Below are 8,549 nucleotides of genomic sequence, written 5' to 3' on the forward strand. Positions count from 1 at the left end.
GGATCTAGCAATTCAAAAATTTTCGAGGGAAATGAAGTGTCTAATGAAGTCATGATGGGGAAATGTTCAAATCACGCTTAGACACCCTAGCTGAAACAAAAGGGCTCCACTTTGTTTATGAAAAAGATTCCAAGAACGCATTGACAAGGATTTTCTGGACGGATTGTGACATGCAAAGAGCGTATGCTCTGTTTGGGGATGGAGTTTCATACGACCCAACTTATGGTACAAACAAGTACAACATGACGTTCACGCCTTTCACGGGCATTGACCATCATAAAAGGTCAATCACATTTGCATGTGCGCTTATAGAACATGAAAACGAGGAGTCATTCATGTGGGTATTTGACCGATTTACGGCAAAATGCTATGGGTGGGAAAGAGCCTAACTACATCATCACCGCGAAGACCGGGGAATAATTAAAGCGAGTTCAGGTATGTTTCTGAAATTTGCAAATCGTACCTCTTAACTTGTGAAACTTCATATTAAATTGTGAATCCTACATCTGTTTTGTTGATTCTAGTTGGCACTGGAAAATATAATGGTTGTAATAATTTGATTGGTTTTTTGTTTATGTGAATCGTAGTGCTTATTATGCGAAACTAGATCATGAATTTGTGAAATTGGGGTAAAAATATGTTTCATGTACTTATATCGCGAATAAGGCACAAAATTTATATAGTCTGAATCCGAGGATAAGACATGAGATTCACAAAATAACCCCCCAGATTTACAAAATAAGCTATAGGATTCACAAAATAAGCTATATGATTTATAGTCCGAATCGGAGGATAAGACTTGAGATTTACATAATAGTGCATCGTATGACTTTGTTATGTGAAACTGCGTGAATTTAGTTATTATAAAATGATGGTGACGGTCGATAATTTGATTTTGTTCATTGCAGCTAAGTTCAAAACAACGAAACATCGGTTTTGCATGTGGCACATCATGAAGAAAATAACCGACAAGGTTGGGAGTAAAATTTGTAGAGATACCGACTTTTTAACCCGTCTGAACGGTGTTGTATAGGACGATGACCTGGAGCCCGGGGAATTTGAAGAGAAGTGGCTTAAAGTCATGAACGATTTCTCTTTGGAAGACAATACGTGGTTGAATGGGAAGTTCGCTGATAGACACACATGGATACCCGCTTATTTCAGAAATGTGCCAATGGGCGGTTTACTACGAACTACACAAAGGTCAGAGAGTGCTAATAGTTTCTTTAAGCGGTTTGAAAACAAATACGGGACATTAACTGAGTTCTTGGTGCGCTATGAAAGCGCCACTGACCACCAAAAGCACTGTCTTTGAAGCTCCGTGAAGAGGAGAATGCGAATTCAATCCCTGAAACACTGTATGGGTCAAAATGGGAGACACAAGCAGTGAGAAGCTATACCCATGCGATGTTCTATGAGTTCCAAAACCAGGTGAAGCTTTCAATAAATACCTGCAGTTTGGTTGGATACACTCCGCCAGATCCTGTGACGAACTTTGAAGTGTCGTTAGTTGAGGATGCAAAGAAAGGACTAAAATTTGCAGTTGAGTGCAGTAGAAGCACGAATGATGTAAGGTGCACATGTAAACTGTTTGAAAGGAGAGGTATTTTATGCAGTCACATCATTTGGGTTTGTTCGGGAAAGTTTAAGGATATACCTGATAAATATATTTTGCAAAGGTGGAGCAAGAATGCACTCAAAAGTGACGTTTATGATTGGAATGGGAATCTGTTAGAGAAATACAACAATACCAGTACAAAACAGATTGGAATGTCTGTGGTGTGGTCTGAGATTCAGTTAACTGTTGGTATGCTCAAAAGGAAAGAAGAGTCGGATGTGAGAGAGTTTGCCAAGTTAATCAAGGAATTCAGGACAAAACTAGAGGGAAACACTCAACCGTTGACAAAACAACAACAGATTGAGCTTCTACTGGGCTGCAAGGTTCCAGAAGAAACCAACATCTTACCGCCTAATGTGTCTAGGAACAAAGGCTGTGGTAAACAGTTGGTGAGCAAAAAAAATAAGGCAATCAAGAACGCGGAAAAAGCAAAAAGGTTGTGTGCTAACTGTAAGCGCAAGGGTAACCACGACAAAAGGAATTGTCCATATGATTTTGCAGACCGTCCTCCAGTGAATCAGGTTTGTATTCATCTACGCAACTACATCTGATATTAATCAAGTATTTTATTTATCTGTTGGAGTGGCAAAAATGGTTTAATTTAGGTTAATGTCATTCAAAATAGGTGGTTTTGTTTCGACCTTGGTTTGTGAGTCTTAGATCGTATTATTGGTTTCCTAAAAAATCTGGACATCTCATCTGTTTATCTTATTTTGAGAATCCCAGAGGTTGCTTTGTGAATCCCAGGTCTTAATTTGTGAATCCTGGGTCCAATTTTGTGTAGGAGACAATATATGAATCGTGGGTCTTATTATGTGAATCACATATCTTTATTTGTGAATCAGAAATGAGACCGATTGTATGTAGTAACCTGATATAATTCCTCACTTTGTAACATAAATGACAACAGTTGGCTTATATAAGATGAATGTGATTCACGCCGTGTCACCCAATTTTGCATGATCCTCACTTTTATTATTGTACATCTAATGTTTGTAAACATCTTTCTAATTCCAGCTTTGTCTTTTACGTAGGGAGAGCTAGCGGACGAAGAGGTAGAAGAGGAAGGGGATGAGGATGAAGAATGATGGAAAGAGTCTTCTTAAGCCTTGAGAAATAGATATGATGATTGAAGACACTGACAATTTTGAAAGGAGCAGTCTTTTAGTTTGGCAACATATTATTGGTTTCCAAAAATATGGACATCTTATTTGTTTATCTTATTTTGTGAATTTGAGAGGTTCTTTTGTGAATGTAAGAGGTTGTTTTATGAATCTTAAATCTTAATATATACAAAAGACCTGGAAATCTTATTTGTTGGTATTAATTTGTGAATCCTGGGTCTAATTTTCGCGATTATTAGGAAGATTCGTAATCTTATTAGAAAGGAACGGTCGACTGGCTAAACGGTCTTATTTTGTGAATGACACAATTTAAATATCTTACTTGGCTTATATAAAATGGATTGTTGTGAATTATAGACGTTATTTCATGAATCTTACCGTGTGAATGACAATATATAAATCCGAGGTATAATATTGTGAATCGACTTGTTTTGTGAATCCATCTTTTGTGAATATCGTCTTTTTTGAATCTCAGACATTCTTTTGTAAATCTCAAGTCTCATTTTGTCGACTTGTTTTGTGAATCCATCTTTTGTGAATATCGTCTTTTTTGAATCTCAGACATTCTTTTGTGAATCTCAGGTCTCATTTTGCGAATCAGACGCTTTATAAATCATATGGCTTATATAAAATGAATTATTGTGAATTGTAGACGTTATTTTGTGAATACAGGAGGTAAAACATCGTCACAAAACAGGAAAATAGCCTTTCTCCCACGTCAAATTGAGATACGAGGACGAGTAAATGATTTCAGGTGTGATGTATGTTTTCATCACCTTAATAGAACAGGTAAAAACAGTCCTACTCCTACCTTGTTACAAAAGCCAAGAAAATTCCAAACTTAACCCTCTATTCAACTGTATATAACACCTTTCCTAACCACCAACCTCACAAACTCTTACTATAACTTATCAAAACTTCCCACTAATCACTACAGAAACATTAATTAACCATGATTAACATCCTCCTCCCCATCCTCGTCCTCGTATCTCAATTATCCACCTCCGAATATCATCCACGTCAAATTTCACAAATTCAAGCGACTAATCAATTCCATTGATTAAAATCAACTATTACAAAAGGAGATCTACTAAATAAGCAGATTAGCACCCAACTAAATGACTAATAACATATTCACTAGAATACTTGATAGATCCTGCATATACCATCTAATACTATACTAACATAATACTTGATTGTATCCACCACAAGTTAAATTCCACGCATAAGGGACAAATGCCTCCGACGAACCAACCGGAGATAAGTAAGTATACACTGCGCATAACATCCAAAACTCAAAGAAAAGAATAAATGCTGCCCGTTTCTACTACACGCTCACAAAGACAATCATGAAGAATAAATTCCCAACCAGAGAAGCATACATTTGAAGAACGATCTCCCGCTTCACATCATCTCACCACCATAGACAAGCACATCTTGCTACTTATACTCCTATATCAGAAAACACGTAAAATATTTCAAAATATATACACGGACAAGCATGGCTCGCTACTATTCAAAATATCACGGATACTATGAATGAATGGGGATTTGATATGCAAAAGTTATTAAAGAACCGGGACTGTACCGTTCTAGTATTTGCATCCCATGAAAGTAGTTGCATCATTACAGACTTTCGAAAATCGGCATTCTCTTGCAATTGTAAGAAATTATAGTTGAAATTAATGAACAACACAGTTTCAAATACAGATTTCATGTACGTATATTGTTCAACTTGTTTCTTACCCGATAATTGTCCGGATTCGCCAATCACCGAGCTCACAGTCCAACATACTCAAATACCTCAACACGTGAGCTCCACAATCAAAACTGAATGTAGTATAGTGTTCAACTGTTTAGTAAACAATATTTAATTTCCGTAAAGCGGACACATTAGGGAATAACTTACTTATTTGATTGTTGAGGAACTTTGAGAGTTATAACCCTGTGAGAGTGCAGAAACCGCATGGGATAATATGACGGGGAACTACTTGCCAAAATAGGAGATAATTTGGCCACCTGAAAATGTTTCGAGTTAATACTGATTGTACACTAAAAATTTTTTATATACTCTGATTCACAAACTGTCAAGGGTTAGATTAGGCAAATAATTAATACCGTGTCTATGGTTGTATTATGTACATCATAAGACTGTACTTTCGCGCTTGAGTTGAGGATGTAATTCGTTTTACTCTCCATATCGCATATACAAGCCCACCAATGTTTGTCTTTGATCAGCGGTATAAAAACCTGATATAATAAAGATTAGTCTCCAATTTACAGCCCTACATGTCCGCCACAAAAAAAAAAAATATTGTTGAGGGACCAGACCTTTCGGATTGTGGCACCATTCACCGGTTTGTATGTCCCACTGATGTATTGATTCCAAATACAAGGGTTTTTCTTCTTTGTACAATTCTACATACCACAAAGGTGATTTTACAAACTATATCAATTTGGGATAATCAAGATACTTGAATATTAAAACAAGTTCAAAGCTAACCACGATGACAGTCGATGGCAAGTACAGAAGATCTGGTCGATGAAGTGTCGTCCTAATCCCAAACATATCAATCACCTAAAAAAATAATATTAGGAATGAAACAAAAGATTACAGATAATACAATGAAATGAACACTGATAGTAGTCTACTTACTTGATCCATAACCCACTGACGCGGTCTAAGCGTAGATAAAGCCGCTCGTGTGACTTCCATCCACTCAGTACACACCATAGCCTCGCTGTAGTAAGGCACATTAAGAAACATTACTAGAATTATCCAAATAAAAATAAAAATAAAAGTAAAGGGGCAAGGGAAAAGCACAAAAAAATAAAAGTAAAGGGGAAAAATACTTACTGTGTGACTGTATCTCTTCCTTTGCGGTGCCAAATAAACTTCACAAGGTCGTCTTCAGAATAAGGTAGACGCCGGTAGCCCCTGTCAAATATTAATAAGATGACTTAAGACTGTGATTCACAAATCAAGATCTTTGATTCACATAATAAGACCCACGATTCAGAAATTAAGAACAACAGATAAAACCAATAATAACATCTAAGATTCACAAAACATGATTAACAAGGGAATGGGTCATACATAGGCACACAATTCCACTCTTCTGCACTTCGTTCGACAGTAGCTTTCAACATGTTGTCACCGGAGGTCATAATTCGAAGGCATAACTTCAATGCATAGCGTTTCAGTTGACTTACCTATAAATGCAAAACAAAAAGTCCTTATAATTATTCCAAAGTTCAGAATGGCCCCAGGTTTTGAAATTAACTCCAGTCGACAAATCTAACTCTCGGGTTCACAAGGTTAAGTAAAGGTATCTTCTGAAGTTATAATTAAAGGACGATCAGTTTTGTTCCCTTTGTAATGCTCCAACGGTGAAACAAATAGACGCCGGTATCCATTTCACCGGACTTCAAAATTGAAGGAGGGATAAACAACTCGAGGCATCCTGTCGCCCATGCTGCGAATCTTGGTGAAACCCAATTAATGAGCTGTCTTTTCGCACGAGACACAACCTAAATTAGCACTTAATTATGTGGATGTGTTACATGCTTGTCAAACACTTTGATCGTGAATTCACGAAAAAAAGTAAATTCACGGCTTTGCATAACCAGAAATGGAGGAAAAGACGCACCGTAGGTTGCACATAATCAGAATAGTTAACATCTACTCCATTCATAGGGTGTATGATTGTCAATTTATTCCATCGAAGGTCGAAACAAAAGAAGAACGGTGGGCATGATGTAGACATGATTGGAGTGCAAATCTGAAAACAAGACAAGATGAGATGAAAAGAAGAACATAAAGATGAAAATAGGTTTCACAAAACATAATAACACCAAACCAAAACTTACTAATTGAATCAAGAAACATCAATATTTTCCGGACAACCCAGGGGGGTACTAACACCGTCATTGGAGTATGGAACAAATAAACGAACAGGAGAATCCGGTGATTTCAACTTCTCATTACTGTTTAGGATCTCACACCAAATATTTGACTTTAACATATTCGATCACCTTCAGGTATAGTCCTCAACATGCTCCTTGTCAACCTCTGAGTGTTACTTTGAAAAAGAATATCACTGCACTCAACAATCAAAACAATCGGATTCGCAAAACAAGCCGTCGATTCGCAAAACAGTCTATTGGATTCACAATATAAGCCCTACGATTTATAAATTGTCCGATTCACAAAATGAGACCTGAGATTTACAAAACAAGGTCATAGTCAAATACCTTTGTCCTCTTTGTTGAGCAAAGCCCGAAATCCAACAAGTATTTTCTCCTCCCTATTAAAAGGAGTAATAACACTGATGTTTCTTTGGAGATACGGAGATCGATAGGCAGCAGCTGGAATTATCTCTCTTCTAGGACGCACAATGGCAGGAGTATTGACATCAACATTATTGACATCTACATTATTGACATCAACATGATCAGAAACTGATGGTACTAGGAATGTAGGAAATCTGGTTCCCTCATCCTCTTCCCTCTGACACTGATCTATTCTTTCCTCACCTTGTATGCTTTCCTCACCTGGTCCCTCTTCTTCTGCTTTCTGGCACGGACCGGTGGTTTCATCACCTGACAAACGGTTTCCATGACGACGACGAATGTACAGGTGAGTGACCAATGGTTTTTCAGGCAATTGCTCAGATTCTTCCACACACAGTTTCGGAGGTGGTGGACGGACGACTGGAATCATTGGAGTATCAGGTAAATCAATAACAATTGGGGGTTCGGCTAGTTCGATAACTGGTGTTGGTGTTGGCTGGGACTGAGGATCAATAGATCTGTCTTCTTCAGAAGACAAAAAATGATCGTCGTCTGCTAGCAGCCTCCACCGTGGGCAATCTGTTGGGGTTGGCAATCTTGGTTTACGACGTTTCCGAATGGGTTTGCTTGTCACTTTGGGATCTGGTGGACGAATCGGTACAAAAGTGTCATCCATAATTTCCAATGCCGCACGTAAATCAGCGTCGGACCATCCACCCATCCTGTCCACATCGTCATTAACAACGTGCTCATTCTCCACAACATTCGCTGCAATGGATAACGTGTTTTCAACGATATTATTGACCACGTTGTCCAAATTAAGTTCACCGTCCTCATCCTTCTTAGCATCCTCATTATTACCCATCTCTATATTTTCCTCCTTATTCCCATCATCGGCATTTTCTTCATCCCCAACATTCTCATCAAACTCATCATGTTGGGATGAAATATACCCGTCCGCAATACCATTAACGGCTACCACCATAGTAGAAACCGCTGCTGAGGAAGATAGCTTGATCGTAGCTTGAATAGCAAGAGATCTGTAGCTAGCGAAAGCTGCAGCCGCTACCTTTGCGGCTTCAACAAGTTTGTGAACAATCTCACACTTACTGTCACTAAGGCCATCAGTTTCCTTGTCACCACAATGTGGAATATCGGACCTATATCCGGTTTGCCTTCTTCGTGGTATTGGATGGTTGATTTGACTGAACATGCTCAATCTTTGTGACCGGTGGGCCGAGGTGCGGGTGCGAGTGTGTGGTAGCTCATGACAAGGGGAGGCTCCACAGAACCTTGACCGAAACCTTTATTTGCCTTCAACTCATGTTTAATTCTTTTTCAATTTTTCTTTCGTCCAATTACAACAAGTTGGAAACTTTCTTACGACCAATCTTGATTTGTAGACGAAACGGTCCAAGTAAATGTACACGAGCACCATAATGGGTCCACCAAAAAAATTATCTCCTTTCAAGCGTTTGACATCTCTCCACTCCTCCTTTTGCCAAGACTCAACT

The 8,549-nt window shown here is 38.3% G+C and overlaps 1 long non-coding RNA gene across 1 annotated transcript; it reads right to left on the reverse strand.

Moving 5' to 3' along the window:
- Window positions 1–4,507: 4,507 nt before the first annotated feature.
- LOC141658962 (uncharacterized) lies at window positions 4,508–5,153 on the reverse strand. Its single transcript, XR_012549546.1, has 4 exons — window positions 5,074–5,153; window positions 4,861–4,992; window positions 4,652–4,761; window positions 4,508–4,572 (listed from the first exon to the last, which is right to left on the reverse strand). It is a non-coding gene; the product is annotated as an uncharacterized LOC141658962 (long non-coding RNA).
- Between the last annotated feature and the right edge of the window lie 3,396 nt (window positions 5,154–8,549).

The sequence above is a fragment of the Silene latifolia genome, chromosome 6 (assembly GCF_048544455.1).
Source record: "Silene latifolia isolate original U9 population chromosome 6, ASM4854445v1, whole genome shotgun sequence".
Taxonomy (NCBI): domain Eukaryota; kingdom Viridiplantae; phylum Streptophyta; class Magnoliopsida; order Caryophyllales; family Caryophyllaceae; genus Silene; species Silene latifolia.